A 27,208-nucleotide genomic window follows, 5' to 3' on the forward strand; every position below is an offset into this window, starting at 1 on the left:
GTAATTAGCAATCGAACAAAAAAATCGTTTCCATTAGCACCCCGTATTTGCATAAATCGGGCCTCCGAAGCCCGTGTACTACTAATTACTATAGAACAAGTTTCAACTTGATCATTACAGGTTGAGGTTTATTATAATTTATCAAACATTTCCGCGCGGAATTGTGCGTGTCTGTGCAGGTTAAAACGTGCATTACTGTTGGATGTATAAAAGTAGGTGCAGCTGTTTTTCATTCAGTTGGAATAGAAGTTGGATTGAGTGAACTTGTGAGATACATATGATAATGGCGTCAAAAAGGAATGTGAAAAGCGTGAGATTTGGTGACCCCGGTTATGAAGAAATATTGGTGCAGTGGGCAGCTGAATGTGATGATCTGCCTTCTGAAGAAAGTGATGTGTCAGAAGCAGAAAATGATGACACAGAAGATAGAAATTCGAATTGGTTCTTGACGAGTATTCTGGATCCAGTTCTGATCATGGTGACGATAATTCAGAGGATGATGTTGATGATATTGGTAAGCCTTCAACGAGCGGTTACATTGTACCAAGTGGTCTGGTATGGAGTTTGTAAAAAATAGAAATAATCCTGAATCCTTGAAACTATTAAATTTAACAATTAAAACATTTCAAGATAGAACGTGGAATAAGGAAACGCTTGTATAATAAGTAGGGCACGGAACTTTTGTAACGGAACGATACGATTTACCCCCACCACTTGTTCTCCTAGAAAACAATTCGCTGGCGTCAAGTCAACTCACCTCATCGGTTGTTGTTGACGACCGACAATCGGTTTATTACACGTCAGTGTCAACTGTCAGTACGATTTGAAAATATTAAAGAAAAATATATTTTATAACTTTAATTCAAAAAAACATGATCCGATTTGTAATATCAATCACAAATCGGATACGGATATAAAAAAATTGCTGTTAACGCATATTGAAACAACCATCCCTAAATTTTCTTCTGTAAATGACGTTCTAGTTGACGTTAAAATGAGTTTGTACCTAGAAAATAATCTTTCAACATCACAACTTGTAAATGGAGCATAAATAAAATACTGAGCTATTGAACCATATTTTTCCTTAAGAGTTAAAGGTATATTGTTTTCGGCAATTTGTTGAACAATTCTCAAATCCGAACAACAATTTTACCACAAAGGGAAACTAAAAACAATTCTTAAAAAAAACAATAATACGAACTCAAACAGAACTCCAAATTCCAATTAAAGGTAACTAAAGAAAGATAAATAGCAAATTTGACGAAATTATGCGGATGAAAAGCGTCGAATACTGAACATTTGGACAACAGTGAAATCGTACTGACAGTTGACAATGTTGACATTGATGCGCAATAAAAAACCGATCGTCGGTCGTCAATAACAACCGATCATTTTCTAGGAGAACAAGTGGAGGGGGTAAATCGTATCGTACCGTTACAAAAGTTCCGGGCCCTAATAATAAGGCTTGATGCACTCGCAATTACGCGGTTGTCTGTCATATTTAGTTTTTTGATTGAATTCACGCTAAATAAAGCTCTTTTCTTTGTTCTCGCTGTGAATCCTGTAAAAATAAGTAAGTAAGCAATTTATAGTGTAAAAGCAATTAGAGTTTGTTGAATATTAGTAAAGATTTATTTAAATGCCATCGTATTAAAAAGATATTTATCTCAAAGAAGGACAAATGGCTCGGCGAAAACATTGTTTTTAAGGAACTTCCACCCAAAAAAAAACTCTATTACGGTCTGAAAGACCAGAAAAATCTTTTGGTAGTTGTAGTGATTCAGTCAAACGAAGAAAAGTTCGTCCATTCCTGCAGACGTTTATGCAAGATGAACTATGATATAGATGTCGTATTAAAACGAGTGATAAAAGAAGATAAGTTGGAATATGGAATTTCAAACCTCCATTCGTGGATAAAAGCGTTTGAGTGCTTTTTACATATTGGATACAGATTAGAGATATGTAAATGGCAAGTCAGGAAAGAAGATAAGGAAAAAGTAGAAAGAAAGAAATACAAGAGAAATTTCGTTGTAACATGGGTCTTTTGGTTGATATGCCTAAGCCAGGTTTTGGGACAACCAATGACGGCAATACAGCCAGACGTTTTTTCAGAAGTCCTGAATTAGCTTCTGAAATCACAGGAGTGAATGAAAATTTTATAAAACGAATAAGTACCATTTCCTGTGGTTTCGAAGTAAATAGCGTACTATTTAAAACTTATTGTATAGATACTGCAAGGATCTATGTTAATTTGTATCCTTGGTATTATATGCCACAAAGTTTACATAAAATATTATTTCATGGGGCAGATCTAATTAAAAAGTCGGTTTTACCTATCGGACAAATGTCCGAAGAGGTACAAGAATCACGAAATAAGGATTCAAAACAATATAGACAGTTCTTTTCGCGTAAATTCACTCGGCAGCAGATACTCGAGGATATGATGTACTTGCTACTCGTATCATCCGATCCACTAATTAGTAGTTTGCGACCATCACAACCTAAGAAAAGTACCACTTTGCCATCAGAAGTTAAAAAATGATTAGTGACATAGACAATAACTAAAAAATAAAAGCGTTTTTTTTTCTATTTTCAGTTACATGTTACACTTTAAAAACTGGTATTGTTTGATTAAGTGTAACTAAATATCAAAAACTATTGCCTTAAAGCGTTTCTTCGTTTATTTATACTTTGTACGTTAATTTTCTTTTATTTTAGTACTTTTTCAACAATATATCCTTCAATATTTATAAACTATTCACCTAAAGTAGTGTTCTATCTTTTCGTAAACTTTTTCAAGAGTTAATTATATGTTTTATCTGACAAAATAATTTCACGTGGTAGAAAAAATTTCGAATTTTGTTGTACTTTTACTGGTTTATTTATATTTTTGTTGTCTAACTAGTTTCGGCAAAAGCCATCATCAGAGACAAAGGTCATTGTATCTTACAGGAAATTAACATCGAAAATATAAAGCGGTGAACGAATTAAAATTATTACTGTCACAAAATTTACTTAAAATACATGTGAAAAGATGGTCAGACCATCTTGTAACATCTACCACAAAAGATGTCCATGCGGAGTTAAATCTTTAAAGTTTTATAAAAGAATTTTTACATGTATTAAGTAAATTTTGTGACAGTAATAATTTTAATTCGTTCACCGCTTTATATTTTCGATGTTAATTTCCTGTAAGATACAATGACCTTTGTCTCTGATGATGGCTTTTGCCGAAACTAGTTAGACAACAAAAATATAAATAAACCAGTAAAAGTACAACAAAATTCGAAATTTTTTCTACCACGTTAAACAAACTGGTATAATGGATATTAACTTCAATTTCAACCTAAAAATAATTTCACTCGCTTAGATCGACAAAAGTGACCACTGGTAGTGGTCTAGTTCTAGTATTGCACTAGCAATATCATTTGAACTTTTTTTTTTTAAGTACTTTTATTGCCAGACCAGTAAATTAACAGTACTATACAAGGCTTTTTCTTATACTAAATAAATGTCACATTACATAACTAAAAGGACCTCGTCACTTACAAAATAATAAACATAAGTCAAATTGGATGGTAACATTTAACGTATTTTAAATCAAGTAGATGTCTTGTGGTAGTTTCCCTTTAAGACGACAGTGGATGTTCTTTTTGCTGAGGTTGTATGGCTGTAGTACTTCTGTGTATTGTATGCGTTCGTGAAACCGGGAAGTCATTTTAGATATAAAGGCTGTGATACTATCAATTTTTAATTCGTTGTGTAGTTGATCATTAGAGATATACCACTCGGAGTCTACTGCTATGCGTAGTATTTTGTTTTGTAAAACCTGAACCTTATTAAGATTTGTTTTAGCCGAGTTTCCCCAGACAACGCAGGCATAGGTAACGAGTGGTCGAATGAGTGTTTTATAAATTAGAATAGTGTTTTCGCATTTAAGTCTTGTTCTCCTGTTTATCAAGGGATACAGTTGTTTCAACTTTCCGTAACCTTGATTAACTTTTTGGAGTATATGGTATTTCCAAGTTAATCTTGTGTCAAGGAATATGCCAAGATATTTAACCGGTTCGTCCGAGTCGTTCCATCTAATAGTTTCTCCGTTAATTGTTAATTCCGGTGAGCTTTTAATTCGTTTGAGTGTAAAAATTTTAGCGATGCACTTGGATGTATTTATTGCTATATTCCAAGACTTGAACCATTTAACTAGGGTGTTTATAGCTATTTGCAGATTTTTAGTCGCATCCTCGAGTTCAAAGCTTTGCGCTATTAAGGCTGTATCGTCCGCATATGCCAGCATGTGAACATTTGGTTGTGGCATATCACTCATGTAGATGTTGAACAGGGTGGGAGAGAGGACGCTGCCTTGAGGTACACCAGCGAGTATATTTTTTGTTTCGGAGAGGGATTCATGAATTTTAACACAGAAGGATCGGTTTTTAAGGAAGGATATTAGTATTTGCTTGATATTGCTGTCAAGATCCAGGTGTAATATTTTATAAATTAATCCGTTGATCCATACACGGTCGAAAGCTTGGGCAATATCGAGAAATAAGGCGGTCGAGTATTGCTTCATTTCAAATCCGTTTTCAATTATGTTCGATAATCGTTGTAATTGATGACTGGTCGAGAACTGGTTTCTAAAACCAAATTGGAAGTGTGGAATCACATTCATTTCGTTTAATGCTTCACATAGGCGGTAATTAATTACTTTTTCTAAGATTTTGGATAATGTAGATAATAGACTAATCGGTCGGTAGCTGGTGATGTTGCTCTTGGGCTTCCCTGGCTTTAGAAACATAAGTACATGGGCGTGTTTCCAACAGTTTGGAAAATAACCTTGTTCCAGACAGGCATTGAGTAATCTCTTCAAAAACTGCACTACTGTTTCCGGTAGATTTTTTATGGTCAAGTTAGGAATTTGATCAGGTCCTGGAGCTTTCTTAGTTTTCAGATTTTTAATAATCTGTCGAATTTCATTTATTGTGACTTTTTGAAAGTTACTGTTCAATACCGGATTATGGTTTTCGTTATATGATATCACAGAAGTTGTGAAATTTGGGGTGCTGAAGAAGTGGGGTCTGAATATTTTCTCCAGATATTCTGCAAAACCAGTACTTTTCTGTTGATCAGTTACTAAGTGTCCATTATCAATATTTAAAGTTGATATTTCATTAGATTTTCTCGTGATTCTTCTTGTTGCTTTCCATATTTCGTGACTATTGGGTTGTATGTTGTTTAAATATTGTTGAAAAGATTTTATGCGATACGCATCAAGTTCCTTTCTTATTTGTCGTGTTAATCGATTTACAATTGACTTGGTTGCAGGGTTTCTCGTCATTTGCCATTCACGTCGCAGGCTGTTTTTCTGGTTTATAAGAGATTGGATTTTTGATGGCGGGAGATAATTATCAAACTGCGGTTTACATTTGGGGAATGATGATTGTTTTATACAAATATTGATTGTTTCTGTGAGACGCTGTACACTTTGGTCAATTGACTTTTGGGTATTTAGACTGTAGTCGTTATTATTGAAGGTATTCTCAAGTGCGCCTTTAAACAAAAGCCAGTTAGTTACTAGTTTGTTGTTATTTTTGGTAAGACACGGTGAGGTTTTGAACGATAAAATCACAGGAAGGTGATCTGAATCCAAATCTACCACCACTTCTTGATTTATTAATTTATTGAAATTTTTAGTCAATGCGACGTCTAGAATATCGGGTTGGTAATCATTTCTATGTGGATAGTATGTGTATGTATTAGGTGCGTGCACCATGAAGTTGTATATTGAGGACAAATTTAATAGTTTAATTCCCGCTTGGTTATTAGCTCTACATCCCCAAGCTGTGTTCTTACTGTTTATGTCACCCAACATCAGAATTTGGCGGTTAGTATTGAAGATTGATTTTATATCCTCCTCAATGAGGGGTTTATTGGGTTGCTTGTAAGCACTAAAGATGTTAAGGGTAGAGTTATCAGTAAGTGTAATTTCTATACCGATAATTTCAATATTACTGCAGTTAAGTAATGGGAGTTGTTGATTCGTGAACTTTTTTTTAATTAATATAGCCACCCCTCCGGAAGCTATGCGATTATTTCTGTCCTTACGATAGATTTTGTAACCTGGAATTGTGAAATTCTCATTTAGAGCCAGATGTGTTTCAGTGATACATGCAACGTCAATGTTTTTTCTCTGTAAGAAAGTTATTAGTCTATTGCGTTCCTTTTTAATTCCGTTAATGTTTAAGTTGAGTATTTGGAGATCGTATAGAATTATATTTGCGTTATTAATCATTTTTCTGGAGAATATAGGAGAGGTTTGTTAAAATTAATGTTTTTAATTGGTGCAGAAGCGGTTGTAAGTATGAAAGTATGGCGGATATTATGGTATTAATGATGGGATCAGTTGAGGAAGTTGTAGGTTCATTTGAATTTTGTGGTGGATTTGTATTTTTAATTGCATTTGCGTAGGTTTTATTGGGATTATTAGAAGAATTGGGTAGGATTGAGTTGGGTTGTGCACTTAAGGATGGAGTGGTTAATTCGTGCCGTCTTTGTCGACTTGTGGTAGGTTTGTTTCTAGAATTAATTTGTTCTAGATAGTATTTACATCCCCTGTAATTAGCTGGGTGATTTTCATTACAGTTAACACATTGAGGTGGATCGCTAGTAGGTTTCGGACATTCATTAGTTAAATGATTTTCTTTACATTTGACACACCTTGGTGGCATTGCGCAGTAATTTTTGGTATGACCGTATCGTTGACAACGATAACATTGTGGAACAGAGCGAGATGCGCGTCTGGCTTCTACGGTTACAATAGTGTGGTCAAGTTTATTCAACTTGAAGATTTCTGATGCTTTTTCGGTCGCCGTGAGTTCGATAGCGCATATGGGTATTGCTATCTTATTTTTGTTATACAATCTACTTACTTTTAATACTGGGAAACCTTGTTCGATTAGTAAATTTGTTATTTCTTCTTCTGTCAGTGACGGGGGAATATGTCTGATAACCACCGAAAGTGGTTTGGAATCTGGGTTTCTATAGGTGTAGTGGTCTATTTTACTGGTTTTATAATGGTTAATTAAGGTCCGAAAATCATCTTCAGTGGTTATGTTTATTTTAGTTGTATCAGTGGAATAATGTATTGTGAATTCACATTTTACTAATTTTTTTATATCCTTAAGAATTTCTTGATGGTTAAAAGACCCTTTTAGAAATATTGGTGGAATTCGTTTAATTTTTTGAGCAGTTGTTTGACTTGAGGTAGATGGACTCGGTTCGTTGTCATCTGGTCGATTGTCGAGTTGAGAAAGTGGAAAAAATTGATTTGTTTCGAGAATATGAACAGGTTTGGTATTTGGAGTCCATATGTATCTCTTCAAGGTTTCATTTATAGGTGGTGACAATTCGTCAGATTTTCTCTTGGAGCTCATAAAGTTAAGGTTGAATTACAACCCCTTAGGGCTGCTCCTCGTTTATACCGATATATAAGGGTTGACACTCCCGACAACACGATAAATAAAAGTTAATATTATGAATAATCGAGTGTTTACGTTAAGGTTTATATCAGTTGGATCAGATCTCACAATACGCACGTCCGTATCGCTTGAATGACCGACATAAACTCTCATTTGAACTAACACAAGACCTAGAACTAAAATCATTCGAGGTTAGCCTTCTTGAGAGACGTGTTGCTAAACCCGAATGTTTCTAGTTCTAGGTGTAATGTTAGTTCTAGTGATAATGATAGGTAGCGCTAGTTAGCATAAGAAGTCACTATGTTATATATTTTTATTGAACTAAAACTAGAACTAACACTAGACCTAGAATTAGAATGTTTCTAGTTGTAGGTCTAGTGTTAGTTCTATTTTTAATTGTTATTCAATATTACATTGTTGCAAATTTTTATTGAATTAAAAGTGGAACTAACACTATACCTACAACTAGAATCATTCTGATTTAGCCGAACATTTCTTAAGACGGCACAAAAATCATTCTACTTCTAGGTCTAGTCTTAGTTCTAGTTTTAATTGTTATTCGGTATATTTTTATAGAACTGAAAATAAAACAGCTTTTACTATAATGAAACTGTTTTAGACACTACTTTAGAATGAAATAATTATTATTTTCTTTTTCGTAACTTTCAAGGATCAAACGAAAGGGGTTTTTGAAAGTCCTCTAAGCTGGATTTAGAGCCGTCCGATAAATACCAAGGGATTCACCCTCTATGGCCCTAAGCTTTAGAGATAGTGGCCTCCGCGGTTCTCTAAGTTATTTCACGAGAGTTCGTGAAACACAATTTGATCTTGTTCGCAACACCTTTAAAAAAAAATTTTAAAGATTTTCGGTTCTTTTCGATGAACTTTCTCGAAGACGACTCGTTAACGACTCTCGAAAGGCAATTAGTTTTCAACAAACCCTCGCCGTGGCTTCTAATTGGCTTAATTTATTTCACTCAGAGTCAAGTCGTCTCTTTAAACTAAGTAGAAGTGTTTTAGAAAGGTTTTCGTTTTTGCCCGATCGATTTTTATCAGAATGGGAAATATTATTTGTCGACTATATCGTTTTAGTCGTTCGAAAATTTTGAAGTTTTAAACGAAAAGTTCCGCTCTGTGCTGAGCCATAAATAATACAGCTCGTTTAAAGTTTCAACGACGAGGTCTCTCTCCAAGAACTTTGAAGGGGGATACGAATTTCGTTGCTACTCCCGTTTCGCAACGTCAAATTCCAAAGCTCTCTCATCAGATTTACACAACAACTACTTTTGTACTAAAACGATCAAACAATATCAATTTTGACATCGCTTTTTAATCAGATCTTTTTATAACCCTCGATTCTGATTTGACGAACGGTTTTAGGGACTAATGGAACGAATATGAATAAAACATCACAAGGGGGAGAAAGAGAGAAGTTAGTCGAGGGGTAGATAGCTTCGGTGGTAATTTAATACACTCCAATGTTCGAAAACTTTCTCTGAAAAAGCCCTTTTATGTTATTCCACCAACTCCATTTAGCTTAACACACACGTTAAATGAATTTTGCTACAATAAGTTTCAACCATTGAGATCTTATATATAATCTAGAGTGCGTATGCTGTTGTCCCCACCACGCTTAAAATGAAGCGAAAAAGGTCGCCATGTTAGATGTACCAACTTAGCGGGAAATTCGAAATTCTTATACAGGGTGTACAAAAAGTATGGAATAATGGTTGTACAGGCTAAACGTCAACTTATATTAAAAAAAGTTTTAAATAAAAGTTACTTGAAACAATTTTCCGCATATCTTGGCGTAGAAATAAAATAAAAATGATGACGGCAGTCTGAGTTACGACATGGTGAGTGTGTTTTTTAAATAGAACAGCCTGTATATTTTAAGGTTTTTGGATTCCTTTTGATAAGGTGTTACAAATAAATAAAATAAAATGTTTGGAATCAGTATAAGCTCCGCCCATCTCTGTGACGTCAAGGCTTAGGTTGTCTATTAGTGTTAAAATAAAATAAACTAAGTGATGACATTTCAAATGACATTTTTTGGCGATTTATCTTAGCAACTGAGGTTAGCAACGAAGATGTTTGGAGTCGATATAAGCTCCGCCCATCCCTGTGACGTCAAGGCTTAGCTTGTCTATTCCATAATGACGCCATAATTTGGTTGTCACTACGTCAAATCTTTTTAAATAAAAGTTTTAATATCTCGAAAACTATGCAGTTCAAAGCATTAAAACCTTATGGCATTTTGCAACACCTTGTCAAAAGGAATCCAAAAACCTTAAAATATACAGGATGTTCCATTTAAAAAACACACTCACCATGTCGTAACTCACACTGTTGTACAGATTTTAATTTTATTTCTATGCCAAGATATGCGAAAAATGGTTTCAAGTAACTTTTATTTAAAACTTTTTTTAATATAAGTTGAAGTTTAGGCTGTAGAACCATAATTCCATTCTTTTTGTACACCCTGTATGTAGTTATGCAAGAATTTACATTATTATAAACTGGAAAGACAGAAAATAATAACCAAAACAAAATACATTAATTTTTATTAATAAATAATTAATTATATAATATTTTAAAAGAACTTAATAATTTTTAACAATAACCCTTATAATTAACATAAACTAAGAAGAAAATATTTAAAATAATTCTGATTGATCACGTTAACCTTTTGGTTATAAATAATTGTTAGTTTATTTTAAAAGAACTGAACATTCCTTAATAATAAACGTTACTTGAACTTCATTATTAATTTCAACTCAACTAACCAGAAACATTTTATGGACTGTTGTAAATAATCTTCCAACCTACCAAATTATAATAAACATATGTGAAACAAAAAGAATTCGAAAACCTTTAACAAAAATAAAATTTTAATAAAAATAACAATATATTTATGAGAATTGTGAGGTTATAATTGTAGGTACAATAGAGACTTGAAACTAAGTTCAGGTCGGTACATCCAACATGTCTGACTTTCTGATTACCCCCACCACCACTACATACGCACTCTAGATTATATATAAGACCTCAATGGGTACAATAGAGACTTGAAACTATAGCTAAGTTCAGGTCTGTACATCCAACATGTCCGACTTTCTGATTACCCCCACCACCACCACATACGCACTCTAGATTATATACAGGGTGTCACACAAAAAACGCCCCAAGCGGAAACTCTGTTATTTACATTCCGATTTTCATGGCCTAGGTATCAAATGAAATGGTTTTATAAATACTATGATTCATGCTACAAATAATTTTTTCCAACGCCATTATCAATTTTAAGCGATTATTAACTTTAGTTTTTCAAATTGCTGCATATATTTTTCTTCACGTCATTGGATAGAAATTGTTCTTCTGAATCCATTGACGTACAATACATCCATTTTGAATGTAAGTTTAGCAGAGAAAAGACACCTGTATATACAGGTTGTCACACAAGAATGCCGCAAGCTGTAATTCTGTCATTTACATTCCGATTTTCATGAGCGAGGTATCAAATGAAAAGGTTTGCTGAATACTATGACTCATGCTACAAATAAACTTTTTCCAACGCCATCTTCAATTTAAAGCGATTATCAACTTTTGATTTTCAAATTGCTCGGTAAGTTTTTCTTCACGTTATTGGATAGAGATTTTTTTTCTGAATCCATGAATGTACAATACATCAACATTAATTATAATTGTAGTAGAGAAAAACATTAAAATAGTCTCCGAACATTCTCTTAAAGTCACTTGTAGTATATTGTAGTGTGCCATGGGAAAAAATTAAAAAAAACAACTTATAAGTATCATTTACAACTGCTTCGGGCATTGAAATAACATTTAATGACTGTTATCAGTTTTGCCCGTTATTTTTGCTATGGCACACTAGAGACAATGTTCGGAAAATGTTTTAATTGTTTTTCTCTGCTAAAATTACAATTAATGTTAATCTTTTGTACATCAATGGGTTCAGAAAAAAAATCTCTATCCAATGACGTAAAGAAAAATATATAGAGCAATTTGTAAAGCAAAAGTTAATAATCTCTTAAAATTGAAGGTGGCCTTGGAAAAAATTTATTTGTAGCATGAATCATAGTATTCATGGAACCATTTCATTTGATACCCCGCTCATGAAAATCGGAATGTAAATGACAGAGTTACAGCTTGGGGCGTTTTTTTTGTGACACCCTGTATAAGACCTCAATGGGTACAATAGAGACTTGAAACTATAGCTAAGTTCAGGTCTGTACATCCAACATGTCTGACTTTCTGATTACCCCCACCACCACCACATACGCACTCTAGATTATACAGGGTGTTTAAAGTTTTCAAATGGCCACGATATGGGCCATCAAAGTTCAGAAATTTTAACACATTTTTCTAAATATTTTCAATACCATTTATGGTAGAGCGTTGAAATTTGGTACAGGGTAAACAAATATCAACCAAAATCATTGAACCAATTTTGACTTTGATCGGGCGGCGGCAACCATGCTATACAGGCTGTCCCTAAAATTTGTTTGCTCAGAACTTTTTTGTTCGCTGGTAACCCTACATTTATTTTTGTGCTATTTAATAGAAAATTTATTTTAGAAACTTTTATCACTCTTTGAAAATTTTGATAACATTGACCGTTTTCGAGTTATACGCGAAAATGTTAAACTTTGATTTCAATCGTAACAAAGAAAAAAAGGAAACATATTCCGCAAGATCTTAGTTGGCTAAATTTCTAAGTGCAGATTTAGTTAAATCCAGTGTTAATTTATTTCAGTTGAATAAAAGAAGGTAATTTCCAAAACAATAAATTTAATTTTCACGGTAACAACAAACAAAAATTCTAACAAAAATATTAACAAGAGCAATAAAATTATAAACAAATAGTAATAAATAAAAAAGAAGAAAAAAATACTAAAGCAGATGTTCAAAAACACTGCCTGATATCGCCGTCTTAAATTAAAGCGCACTCTGCGGAGAACACTGATCTTAATTCGAAGTTGATCAAATGAATCAACAATTCGCAACCTCAGTTGATCAACTGAAGTTATTAAGATCCGGCGATCGTCCAATCCACCGTCCCGGAAAACGTCCCCTCAGAAATTCTTGGACACCCTGTGTGCTATGCGCAGGAGCATCATGCATATACCACATTGCTTGCCTTGTGTTTAAAGGAACGTCATCTAAAAAATCATCTAATTCCTCTAAATGTCGCCTGTATGTATGTCCATCCAGCCTTGATGGCAAGAAAACGGGTCCAATAATTACATCGCCTACAATGCCAGCTCAAACGTTAAGAGAAAATCTCCATTGTGATTTCCAAGTTTTCTTAAATCTTGGATTTTCGTCCGCCCAACTATGTAAATTTCTCAAAATGGTGATTCCATCTTTAGAAAAAGTGGATTCATCTGTAAAAAGCACTTTTTCTAAAAACTGATCATCAATTTGGATTTTGTGCTGCATTATTTGGCAATATTGCAGTCGCAGTGGGTAATCCGCTAGTCGATTTTCCTGAACTTTGTAACAATGAAATGTTTTTGAAGTTAAAAAATGCCTCGCCATATCCTAAGTACTAGCTGTAATATTTTAGTCTAGAATATCTTCTTCTAGTTCAGGTGTTCGAACTGATCTTAGCGGATGCTACGGCGTTTCCATGACATTCCCATAATGTCAAAATCATGTCAATTTGTTCACTAAATGTGTAACTCTCCATTTTGAACACTTAAAATTAATAAAAACTTAACTATAGTAGAAACCACGAGAGCTGGCAGTGACAGATCGCTTAAAAATGGTATGAATCAAGATATGGACGTACGACTTAGATTATTTCACCACATACATTTAAATGTAGGTTATGTTAGTAATGGAGGTTATATGTCAAACATTGTCAAATATATTATTTAATGATTTTCCTTTCAAAGAAAACATTTTCGGCTTGTGAAAACACTGACAGATTCATGACAACGCTCACAAGCCGTTTCGATTTGAGGTTATAATTATAGAGTTACATCCCTTAGAAGAACAGACGTACTTTTTCGACGTGGCCATTTGAATTGTACAGTAGACATATTAAACTAATGCTATCTCTTTCTAACACACATTACTCTCTAGCGGTTTATGAACTACGTATGCCATTTGTAAGAGCGGAAAATGATGATTTACTGCCAGCTCTCGTGGCGTCTACTATAACAAAAAACTATCATTTGTGTTTAAACGACATAAGCAAGTTGACAGCTAAATTTGTTTTTTTTTTAATTGCCATGGCCAACCTTGACTTTTTCAAATATTTTTGTTTTTTTAGTGTTACCATTGAAATCGAAGCTTAATATTTTCGCGTATAACTCGAAAACGGTTAATGTTATCAATTTTCTATTAAATAGCACAAAAATAAATGTAGGGTTATGAGCGAACAAAAAAGTTCTGAGCAAACAAATTTTAGGGACATCCTGTATAGCATGGTTGCCGCCGCCCGATCAAAGTAAAAATTGGTCCAATGATTTTGCTTGATATTTGTTTACCATGTACCAAATTTCAACGCTTTACCATACATGGTATTGAAAATATTTAGAAAAATGTGTTAAAATTTCGGAAATTTGATGGCCTATATTTTGGCCATTTGAAGACTTTTATAATAATTTTTTTTTCACGATCATCATCATTTTTGCTCTAGTATATGAGGTTCATTTTATGCCCCGAGTCACCGGAACACCTTGTATACAGGTGTCTCTGAAATGCGTGTACAACGGAAGACCACAAATTCCTTGACTCAAAATAGGTCGATTTAAGTTAAGTTATCTATACCCAAAGTTGCTTCGTTTCGCCGCTAGAGGACTGCAAAATTAGCAAAAAAAAATTCTTTTATTTTTTATAACTCGAAAACGCGTAAATCAATTGAAACCATTTTTCAGAAGTGTATTATGCTTGATGCTTATTATGCTTAGATATCTTAACTTAAATCGACCTATTTTGAGAAAAGGAATCTATGGTCTTCCGTTGTACATGCATTTCGGAGACAGCCTGTATAAGACCTCAATGGTTTCAACCCAATCATTGTGTTAAAAAATCATTTACTCTAGAAAGCTGTTATTATATAATAACTGCAAATCTTAGCAAACATAATTTGGGAATACCGCAGTTAAGTTAGTTTTAAATAAATTTGATGTTTGAAACTAACATCGTACATACTGCAATATTCCTGGTTCTATTTCGGTTTATACATTCAATTCTGTTTTGTTGTATAGAATATTAAATTTCCTGTAACAGCTAATAGGTTGTCAGCGTTCGCGAACGTGTGGCATTTACCCAGAATACACGTTTCCGCACCTACGAGAGACACGAATTATTCGGATCGTTGGTTGGAACGTGGAAGCTGCCATTCTAATTTTTAGATTTATAGCGCAATTATTCCTGAATCTTCCCCTCTCTCTCCAACCATCTCTTCTTCATGTTCTTATTCCCGGGATAGTACCACTAGTACAGTTTCCCAGAATATCGATCCTCCTCGACGTAACCCTACCCCATCAGAATCCGGAATTCAATTAAAGATAATTGCAACATTATCGCAAGGGGTTCGGTCCACTCGGCATCAAATTAATAAATCCGGTCTTAATTAAGTCAAATTTCCCACCCCCTTAGAAAGGTACTTATTAATTTAAATAGGGGAACTAATGCGAACCACTTTTATTTATGTGGATTAGGAAATGGTTGTTTTAGGAAAATGCATCATCCTCAATTGGGAGCTTTATGTACCGGAAAATATTGCCGTCATAAAAAAGCTGCACTCGGGTCGTTTTCGTTCAGTACCCATTTCAACTTGATAGATGGTTTGGAGGAGGTAATTTCCAACGATTATCTTTCTAATAAAAGTTGCGTTAAATGATTGTTTAGATGTATATATTGTTTTATTAAAAGATAAGTTATTTTCGCGTTTAATTTCGAACAAACTCCGAGGACAACGCAAAGAGCAAACACGGCAAACTCGAAACAACAACTAAACTCGGCCGAAAGTTTGCCTCGAAACGAGGAAAATAAGACTTTCATATTTTCGGTGATTAAAGTTTTTAATGACGAAACAACTTGGAGATTGATTAAAACGCATTAAATTTAATTAAAATGAAGAGCTGTTTAGCTTTGGGATATTAGCAGATAAATTTTGATTTTTAGGTTATTTGATCGGACTTTCAAGCAGACAGAAAGACAGACAAAATTAATTATATGATAGATATTATCAGATACTGTTGGCAGAAGATTAGATGCTGCTGATAGAAGACTATAGGCTACTGGCAAAACATTAGGTACTGCTAATGAATGATTAGAGAGTGTTAATAGAAGAATAAACACCGCTTGCAAAACTAGTTACTGATGGCAAAACATTAGATATTGTCTTATAAATAACTTGATAACTATTGCAAATAGGTATAGGACATGCTTTATAAAAAAGAAACCTTATTACATGGCGAATAATTTAAGATAAAAAAAATGAGATATAGATATTTCAAGTTTCTGGTATTGAGTACAATATTACGAACACCCTGTAGAAGGTTACCACATTTTTATAGGGGCATGAAGTTATTGTAACTATGCATTAATAATCTACAAAAGATTTGCTTTGTAGGGTCTTTAAATAAATAAATTTTATAGACACGTGCAGACGGAGATTTTTTCACAAAATGTTGAATATTTCAAAAACGGAAAACTTTTGGTATAGGTAATGCTTAACAAAAAGTATGTCGAATTTTAAGGGTAATTCAAAAATATAATAAAATATGGGGTATTTCATTTAAATTTACGAAGTTGCACCTTGTACTTTGTTTTTGCAACACCCTGTATAAACAAAAATATTTTTAGGTTATGCACCTTCGAACACCAAACAACTTTATAAATAAACATTTTCTTCTAGCGACACCCTGTAAGGAGATATCGTCCGATATCGCACTAATTAGACACCCTGTATATATAATATACAGGTGTCTCCGAAATGCGTGTACAACGGAACACTAATTTTTATAACTCGAAAACGTGTAAATCAATTGAAACCATTTTTCAGAAGTGAGTTCCTAAGTTCAATTAACGTCTTTTTATGGTTTTTGATACAATTTTAGAAACAAGAATGATGGAAATGTCATGTGTTCACCGGATATTACTCCATATTTTTTTTATTACAAAAGTTACCTTATCGTAGTTGGCAATGATTTCAACTAATTGCAATTTATGTTTAACGTGAATACACTTCTGAAAAATGGTTTCAATTGATTTACGCGTTTTCGAGTTATAAAAAATAAAAGAATTTTTTTTGCTAATTTTGAAGTCCTCTAGCGGCGAAACGAAGCAACTTTGGATATAGATAACTTAACTTAAATCGACCTATTTTGAGTCAAGGAATTTGTGGTCTTCCGTTGTACACGCATTTCGGAGATACCTCTATATATATATATATATATACAGGGTGGTTCAGTTTTTAATCGGGAAACTTTACCAGGACGTAGTACTTGCCAAAATAACACAAGTTTTTTATATAAACATAGGGTCACAACTCGTTTGTTTTCGAGCTATGAGTTGTCAAAATTGAGCCAAAAATTTACATTTTGTTTTGTATTTCGGCTGTAAGTAAACCGTTGAATTTGAAACTTTGTACGTATTTACTACTGGTTAAGACCTTATTTTCAAGCATACTTTAAACTTCCCTAGCGCCCTCTAAGGGGATGAAATTCACCACCCCCTTCATTTTTTTTATAATAACTTTTTAGCGCTATGGAATATTAACATAAAAAAGTATGGGTTGTAAAGCTCATTCTTTAGTGGTATTTTTTTGTCTTTTTAGTATTTTCCTAAAAGTTAATAGTTTCTGTGTAAAAAACTAAAATGTCCTGCCATGTACCACTTTATGCCTCCATGTTTAGCTAAAATTATTCTAAAAGATGGCTCTGAGAACTTGTAAGTTTAATTTACGGTGAATACTCATAATTGTTGATGATTATTAATAATTTTTGACTATTATTAAGAAAGGGTATCAATTTTTTAATATTGTTTAAAACAACGTAATTTCTTCAGACAGACTTTATGTTTTTTTTTATGAAAATCACAATTAATTGGAGTTATTTAGTTAGTACTAGATCGTAGTAAGTGCACAACTTTTTTTAATAATACAGTGCTTCATAGCTCGAAAATAAAAGAGTTGTGACTCTATGTTTATATAAAAAACTTGTCTTATTTTAGCAAGTACTACGCCCTAGTAAAGTTTCCCGATTAAAAACTGAACCAGCCTGTATATATATATATACAGGGCTTCCCAAAACTCCCGGGACGGAGCTATAAGTTTTGAACGAGTGAAAAAAAAAATTTGAAAATTTGGGGATTACTAAAGGGTCATAAAAACAACACCCCTCATAATTCTTGAAAGAATTAAGATATCGGGTTGTGGTTTATGGGGTTGTGTGTCTTTTTTCATTACCTTTAAAATAAAGGAAAACTCGACAGGGGTTGCTATTTAAAAATGTAGGGGTGTATTCTTTAAATTCTAAATATCAGGAAAACTGCTAAAGTTAGATATATGACATATTTATCATAAATTAAAGGTAACTTGATGAGCAATTCAACCAGCACACAACATACAGGGTGTTCCATTTAAAAAACTTATGGAAAAGCCATTTGAAAAACATCAAAAGTAACTAAGCTTTATGAACACGCTGTATAGCGTATCTTTTATATTAGCGTTATCTTTGGATATTATCATTTACCTACTAGCTTTGACAATTATCTGACATAGTTTCAAGGCAAAATTGGAAAAAATGTCGTTTTTATATCGTTTTTAAAAAGATTCTGCAATGAACATATTTAGGAAAAACAATTGAATATCTCAGGAACTATGAACGCTATGAGTTAGTAACATATACGGTTGTATAAACAAATTTAATGCTATTCATAATATGATAAAATATACAGGATGTCCTATTTAAAAAAAATCTACATATTCTCCGATACGCCTAAATGGAACACCCTGTATAAGTGAAAATAAGTTTACGTAATAGAAAGTGGTGAGTCAAACAACTCTTGTATAAAACATTTTTTTTCTTTCTAAAACGGTTTAGCAACTATCGTCCGCTGGGATATTAATAACTCACCCTGTATATCGTCTTATTAAAACATAAGTTATTTTTACGACATTCAATGTTTAATTTCGAACAAACTCCGAGGACAACGCAACTCGGCTGAAAGTTTGCCTCGAAACGAGGAAAAGACTTTCATATTTTCGGTGATTAAAGTTTTTAATGACAAAAGAAGTTGGAGATTGATTTAAAGGCATTAAATAAAAATGAAGAGCTGGTTAGCTTTGGGAAATTAGGAGATAAATTTTGATTTTGAAGTTATTTGATCGCACTTCCAGGCAGATAGAAAGACAGATAAAAATTAATTATATGATGGATATTATCAGATACTGTTGGCAGAAGATTAGATGCTGCTGATAGAAAACTATATGCTACTGGCAAAAGATTAGGTACTGCTAATGAATGACTAAACACTGTTAATACAAGACCAGACACCGGTTGCAGAAGATTAGACACACTACCAGAAAACTACATAGCTGAAATGATAGTTTAGATATACAGGATGTCCCACGACGTGACTTGCTTGGGAAGTAGCTTGGGAGTGTGTTGCTGGAGTGATTTCAAGTCAAAAAGGACCGCTACATCCATTGTTGTGGTCTATGCCGTATTCATATTATTTTTGAAGTTTTATGTTTTTAGACGTATTAGTGTCTATCGTATAACCTCTAAAAACACAAACAGTTACCAGGCGTGGCAAATGCTGTGACGTAGACTGCGGGCAATCAACCCATAGTAGGCTACAAAAATACAATGGATGTGTACTTTGGTAGTAAACTATTTAAAAATAAACAGCTTTATTGAATTAGTTGCTCAAAATGTCCACCGAGTTGCTGTATACATAGTCTAGCTCCTCTTAGAATTGAAGTGGTAGCTCTGCTAACGAATAGTTTCTGCAGCAACAATAATTCTAGCTACTAGTTGTTCTCTGTTTTCAATATTTTCTGCATACACTAAACTTTTCAGTCTTCCCCATAAAAAGTAATCTAATGGATTAAAGTCTGGTGACCTTGTTGGCCAAGGAACTGATTAACCTCTTCCAATCCACCGGTTTGTATAAACAATACAGCCACCTGGACTTTTTAATAATAACAAAATCTTGTAGCTCGATTACGATAGCGTTTTTGAGTTGAAATCACCCCAAGCTGTGGCAGTCACGTCGTGGGACACCTATATATAACGTTTTATGAAAAGATAAGTTATTTTTACGACATTCAATGTTTAATTTCGAACAAGCTCCGAGGACAACGCAAAAAGCAAACTCGAAGCAACAAAAACTCTGCTGAAAGTTTGCCTCGAAACGAGGAAAATAAAACTTTCATATTTTCGGTGATTAAAGTTTTTAATGACGAAACAACTTGGAAATTGTTTAAAGCGCATTAAATTTAATTAAAATGAATTTTTATTGATCCAAAAAACAAAAAAGGAAAACCCTTGAGGATATAAAAATTTCAAACGCAGAAGGAAAGTATGAAGGGAAGAAGGAATAATGGAGGAGTAGCTTTGGGATATTGGGAGTTGTCCAAAAATAATTCTTTTTGAAAGACATTTTAAGATACGTTTTTAAACAAAGAGACAAGCATCGGACTTTGTCCTTCATAATTAAATTTGTCACCGGTTGTTTACCAACCCCTTTAACGCGACTCCTACAAACTAGTTAATTAAAGAGAGTCTCTCACTCCCCGAAAGGATATCCCAGTGGAATTCCTTTCTGGATAATAAAGCACCGTTTGACGTGTTCTAGCTGGTTTAATTAAAACAGACGAAAAGACCTTTTTCTTTATTACAAATTTTCGATATATTTATTTCACGTCACAAGGGGGTGTTGGGGTTTTCGTTTCTAGGTCGTGGATGAAAATCCCCCTATTCTCTTTTCTCGCGCACTAGTTGTATTCTCCCTATCCACCCTTCGAAGACAGTACGATTGTTTTAGCGGAGACGTCTTGAAGTAACTCTGCCCCTTTTGTCTAGCTCCATTGACACCGAGTTACGAGGGTAAACTACTTCGCTTGGACCCTGAAGGGCCCACCGCTAAGTGTATGTGTGAGGAATCCACAACTGCGATGATAACGATGATGGGATTTTGAATGGAATGAATAATAACGCTGAAAAGTTCGATCAAATAAAAAATGGGAGAACAAAAAAAGCATAAATAAAAACTCCCTCCCTATTGCGTTTCTGTGTTTACCGTTCAATTTCGCGGTAAGTTTGCTTAAACGATTGGATCGGACGTGTGTTTGTTCAGCTCCTCGTTTCCAATTTGCAGCCGTGGTTTAAGCGGTCAAAGGTTAACCTGACGGCTAATTAAAATGGGCATCGATTTAGGACGTGCCCAATGTAATTAAGCTAAAAAGTTCATTGTGATTGAGAACACTGACATATTAATGTACAGGGTGTCCCAATTTAGATGTCCCCATAGCCTATCTCCGAAACTAAAACTAGCTTACATGTCATGATCTCGTTTTTCGAGAAAATGCTAATGTCGAAAACTCCGAACAGCTATCGTCTTTTGTTTTCGCCCTATCGGCAAAAACTGAAAATTTTGCGAAAACGATATTCGGGAATATCTCACTTATTATCAAAGATGGAGTATTATAAATAAAATATTATATGGGCAACTTTTTACGAAGAATTTAGTGGCGTAGGTAGAATTTTTTTCCTATCTTTTATTTTCGAGATTTTAGACGTAACTTTATTTTTTTAAATGGAAACCATAGTTGGCTATGACCTAAAATAATTTGTTATTTTCTTCTGATAACAAATATATATAGTTTGTGGGGTATATTTCTTATAGTTTTTGAATAATTAACAAAAATTCATTTTGTTCTATCTAAAACTAATGTACAATGCGATCAAGAAAGCCGGTCCGCTAAAAACTACTTTCCCAAGCGCTTGATACCAATACTTACTGCCCTCGTCACAGCGGTCACACCCTCCTTCCACTTGTTTTAATAGTGGTGGGGAAATGGGAGGCAACTTTTAGTTTAGTAACCATAACCTTAAAAACTGACACGCACAAAATTAAAAATGTTACTCTCGTTAAAGAAAATTCGAAATAAATTCCCTCTGGAGTTAGATTGGTGGATGTAAATTTAAATTATGATGAAAATAATTAAAAAGGATTAATTAATAAAAAGAAAAGCCTTTAAACTATTCTTTTGTAATTAATTTATTTCATAAATCAAAAAAAGATCTTTTATTTTATTATAAAAATAAAGGTTTAGAAGTTTTATTTATTATAAAACGAATTCAAAATCTTGACCATTCTTTTCTAAACATAAAGTGATTCTTCTTTTCATATTATCGAAGACCTGTACAAGTTGCTCTGCAGGCTCTGCAGTTATTTGTTGAACATTGTGTCGTATTGCATCTTCCAATTCTTCTATGGTCTGTAAACGGTTTTTGTAGACAGAATTTTTGAAATGACCGAATAAAAAGAAATCTAGTGGGGTTAGATCGGGTGAGCGAGGTGGCCAACATCCTCTACCAATTACTCAATCATCATAAAATTAATGAAGGAATCTTTTGTTTGTTCGTGTAGTTGCATTGTCATGTTGAAAAAATCCTTCTTCCAATTCATCATCATGTAATTATTCAATGAATTCTTGTAACAAAGCACTTTGACAACTTTCCTAATGTCATGAGTCATGACATAAGGTAATTCACTACATTTTCCAGGCATGTCTCCCTAAATTCCTCTACACAAAGACTTGTTGAATATTTTCATATCCCATTTTGATCTTTTACTCCATTTCGAAGATAAGATTGGAGAAGAAACTTTGAAACTTGTCTTCTTCTAAGGTGAACGGTATGATTTAACCTAAAAATAAATCAACAAAATTTATACCCAACCGATTTAAAATAAAATAATTATTTACCTTAGAGAAAAATCACAATCGAATTTTTGTCTTAATAAAGACAGATAACATTAAATAAAACCGCAATAAATTCATAATGAAATATTGAAAACACCAAACGCCAAAACCAAGAACACGACTCTGAGCTCAGCTGATCGAAACCATTGAAACTAAAAATCGATATCACCTCGTCGACCAATAAGAACGTTGAAAATTAAAAACAAGTAGAGATGGGAGGAGGCTGTGACGAGGAGAGTAAGTATTGGTATCAAGCGCTTGGGAAAGTAGTTTTTAGCGGACCGGCTTTTTTGATCTCTCGGTATGTATTTAAAAGTTATGTTGCTATGGTGATAACCATACATACTATGATGGCGCATAATATATCAAATAATTGCTTAAGTTTGTATTTGAAAATTCGGTAACAACTCTGGCATTATGTGCTGGTACGAAGCACCAGCATGTTAAGTGTCAAAGTATAACAAAACTGAATAAAACTTTACAATGAATTTCGAAAATTATGAAAAATGTAACATGATGGAATGCTATACAGGATGATTCATTAGCTCTATGACAAACTTTGGCAGATGAAAGGTGATGCGATTCTAAGGAAAAAATGTTATATGTATATGGGTCCGATTCATTTTGGTTAAAGAGTTACAAGCCTTTGAAAATTTTACACAGTTTAATAGGCAAATGAAAATGTAACATAAAAAATAAGTTTAAAAATTACAAAAATTGTTCGAAATGTCCGTCTTCAGCTTGAATGCACGCTTCACATCGACGAAGTAAAGATTTGCAACAATCGCAACAATAATTATGAAACACAAATACAGAGTTGGCTGTGATAACAAAACTGAGTTCTTTATGTCAAACATTTCAATTTACTCTATTCTGTGTGTTTCAAAGTTTATAATTGTCAGAGTTTTGATCGAAAACGAAAATGCATGTATTTACGACTGAAGAATATGCAGATATTATTTTTGTATACGGGCTTTGTAACGGGAACGCTCGGCAAGCAGCAAGAGAATACCTTCGTAGGTTTCCAAATAGACAGCAACCTGCCCATACAGTGTTTAGTGCATCATTTCGCAGACTGAGAGAAACAGGTAACCCCGCTCCACTACATTCCGTTCGTCCCCATGATGTGAATGTACAAAATGAAGAACGTGTTATTGATTTAGTACTTGATGACCCTTCAATTAGTACTCGGCGTATAGCGAGCATGTTACAAATATCCCAAAGTTTTGTATGGCGTGTATTGAATCGAGAAATGTTACATCCGTTTCATCGCCAAAATGTTCAAGCATTACATCCTGGAGATACTGAGCAACGCTTAGCATTTTGCCACTGGATTATTCAGCAACATGCTCAAAATAATAACTTCATTTCCCAAGTTCTGTGGTCTGATGAAGCGTGTTTCACTAGGGACGGCATAAATAATTATCATAACGAACATGTGTGGTCCTTGCAAAATCCACATGCAATTAGACCAGGAAGATTTCAGCAACGGTTTAGTGTAAACGTTTGGGGTGGCATTTTTAACAATTCTTTGCTACCTGTATGGGTGATAAATGAACGCTTAAATGCAAATACACTGTTGGAAATAATTCACGAGCACACCCTATATAATCTGAACGCGTGAAGATAAATCCATAATATTTGCGGAGCACAAAGATTTACTGTAGACGAGTTTATTCAGGGAGTTTCGAGTTGTTCCGTCGCGGCATTGTTGACTGAGCCGCCCTTCCAAATGGAACATTCCGTCGCTATGGACACCGAAGTGGATGGAAAATACCGGTCGTTTTTAGTGTGGTGTGAGGAACCACATTGTTATCGTACTCTGTGCGCAATGGATGGGCGATCGCGTTACTTAAGCGAGTTTGAGCAAGGAATGTTTGTGGGTATGCACATTGAGGGTGTATCGTTCTGTGAAATTGCGCGTCGTCTCGAGCGGTCGTTATCGGCAGTGCAACGGGCATGGCGAGAATGGTCTGAGGTAGGACATAGGTACCTTCAGCCGCCGCCGGAACGGCCCTGCGCGTCCCCAGCACACGAGGATCGCACTCTTGTGCTTAGCGCTTTAACGTCGTGTGTGTCCTCCTCAAGGCAACTTGGAGCTGTTTGGCCATCGGCAGGGGAAGGCTCACTCACTACGCGAACTGTATGGTGACGTTTGGTAGATAGTGGACTGCGCGCGCGTCGTGCGATACAGCGGATTCCAATAACACCCGAGCACCGCAGCATACGTCACGAGTGGGTCAACGCTAGGCATTAGTGGGTTGCCGAGTAGAGGGACATTTTGTTTTCCGACGAATCAAGATTCGAATTGAGCACCGGTGATGCGCGAATTTTAGTTCGTCGGAGACGTGGTGATCGTCTACTCGAGCAGTGCGTGCAAGAATGCCCTAAAATGCTAAGAATGCTAATGGCCAAACAGTAAACGTGTGTAAAACCGAGTTTCTGAATGTTCACGGTCTGCAAAAATCAAAGGGTAGACTGAACAACATCGTTTCAAAGAAAATAAGAGGAACTCCTGTACCAGAAAAAGATAAACGTGGCCGACATTCGAACAGACCCAATCAAATTAGTGAACAGCAAAAGCAGAGTGTTATACAGCATATAGATTTAATACCTCAATACCAAAGTCACTATAGCAGGGCTGAAAATCTAGGGAAAGTATACCTTAACTGTGATATGACCATATCGCGTCTTTATTCTGAGTGTTATGTTCCGTGGTGTCAACAACAACATATCAAACCTGTTCTGGAGCACACATATAGGCAGATATTTTGTACAGAATACAATATTGGCTTTAAATTACCCAAATCCGGGACTTGCAAAACTTGTGATCAACTTAACATCAGAATAGACTCTTCAACAAAAATAAATGAAAATCAGGAATTGTCTCGGCTAAACATTGACCTCACGACTCAAGAATCAAAAAACACCAATAGAACGTTGGTAATTTCATTTGACTTACAACAGGCATTACCAATCTCGAAATTAACAACGGGTCCAGCGTTTTATTGCAGAAAAACCTGGTTATACAACTTAGGCATTCATGATTGTACAAATGGCAAAGGGCACATGTTTCTCTGGACGGAAGATATAGCAAAAAGAGGAAGTGATGAAGTCGCTTCAATCCTCCTAAAATTTCTTATGACGAAGACCGAAATTGACCACCTAATTATATTTACAGATAATTGCCCAGGGCAAAATAAAAATTGGCTAATGATGAGTTTATGGTTACAACTGATAAAGGAGAATAAATTTAAAACAATAACGCACCATTTTCTCGTAAGTGGTCATACTCATCTTCCTTCTGATAGAGACTTCGCACTTATAGAAAAGCGACACCGAAGGTATGCACCACAAGTTTTTTGTCCAAATGACCCAACTTCTAAAATTCTCAGCTCTTTATAACTCAAAAACCGTGATGACTAGAAAAATTCTACGTGCACCATTGGATTCTACGTAAAAAAATCTACTAGAACCCGTTTTTACGTTTACGGATAGTCGAGATACAGGAGATGTCTGAAAATCGTAAATTTTGAAACACCCTGTATATCAAAAACGAAGAGGGCTATGAAAATTTGGTTTGCGCCATTGTAAGTTTCACAAAAAAGTAACTTATCTTCTATCTTTCATAACTGAGATACCCTGCAAACCCGTCGAAATTTGGACACCCTGTACGTTGGAATTTATAATTTAACGTTAAAATTTATTATTAAAACGTTGTTTGAGAATGTAAGTTATTATTTGTTATGGACGATAATCCCGTGTTGTTATATTTTATAAATTTAACGAATTCACCTGGACGACCCAGTTTGTCATGGAATTTCGGGGGATGTGATCACCCCCGGGGAAAACCGATAATCGATTCCTAATTACCCTTAGGGATATACAAGCACTAACAAGGGGATAAATATCGTTTCTAACTGGACATCAGAAAAATTTTCTGATACCCTAAGGATCGAAATGAAAGGGTGGTTCTCCCCTCGTAGCTATTTTACGATCGTCTGTCTCACCCGGATGAAAAAGGTCATCGGATTTTATTACCGCAGGCTATGATTATTTCTTTACGACACATAAAAAAATGTATAAATGATTTCTTTTTTAACCATAATGGATATTTTTTTGATAGAAAATTATTTGGATTAAGCGAAACAAGTTACAATGCGATCGTTCGTTTCTATTGTTCCCACCTTTCCGTTCATGGAAAATAGGGGCATTTCGCGGAATCAACCGTCGCGACGCTTCCACCACCGCCGACCGTATTGTAAACCGGCGCCGACGTCGCTTTATGCGTTTAAAAATAGCAACTAACCCGTCGCATTGTGCTTTCGATTCAACAATACCTGAGCAGCGACGTGAGCGAAATGATTAATTAATTTATTCAGCGATTAAAGTGAACTACTAATTCTAATCTTTCGTTCGTAAGAAAATTATTTTCTTTTATTTCCAATTTATAAAGTATTAAAATAAAGAATTGCACTTTTTGTAATGGATAGTTTATTATATTTTCGTTCTACCGGTTTCGACTCAACTTAGAGTCATCTTCAGGAACACGTCACAATTTGAACTAAAACCATGGTACTATTATTGAACATTTGTTCGTGATTAAAAAAAGCAGTAAGGATATCAAGAACTTAATAATTGCGTAATTATAGGTGGATGTGATGATCGATGATCACATGTTCCTGAAGATGACTCTAAGTTGAGTCGAAACCGGTAGAACGAAAATATAATTACAAAAAGTGCAATTCTTTAT

The 27,208-nt window shown here is 34.5% G+C and overlaps 1 protein-coding gene and 1 long non-coding RNA gene across 4 annotated transcripts in view; one reads left to right on the forward strand and one right to left on the reverse strand.

The window, feature by feature from the left end:
• LOC111419075 (gamma-aminobutyric acid type B receptor subunit 1) overlaps window positions 1-27,208 on the forward strand; it is a 127,440-nt gene that overhangs the window by 63,556 nt on the left and 36,676 nt on the right. The gene's annotated exons all lie outside the window — the stretch shown is intronic.
• On the reverse strand, window positions 21,732-22,760 carry LOC139429620 (uncharacterized). The gene is made up of 2 exons (XR_011640187.1): window positions 22,459-22,760; window positions 21,732-22,400 (listed from the first exon to the last, which is right to left on the reverse strand). It is a non-coding gene; the product is annotated as an uncharacterized lncRNA (long non-coding RNA).

This window comes from Onthophagus taurus, chromosome 3 (genome assembly GCF_036711975.1).
Source record: "Onthophagus taurus isolate NC chromosome 3, IU_Otau_3.0, whole genome shotgun sequence".
NCBI classification, from domain to species: domain Eukaryota; kingdom Metazoa; phylum Arthropoda; class Insecta; order Coleoptera; family Scarabaeidae; genus Onthophagus; species Onthophagus taurus.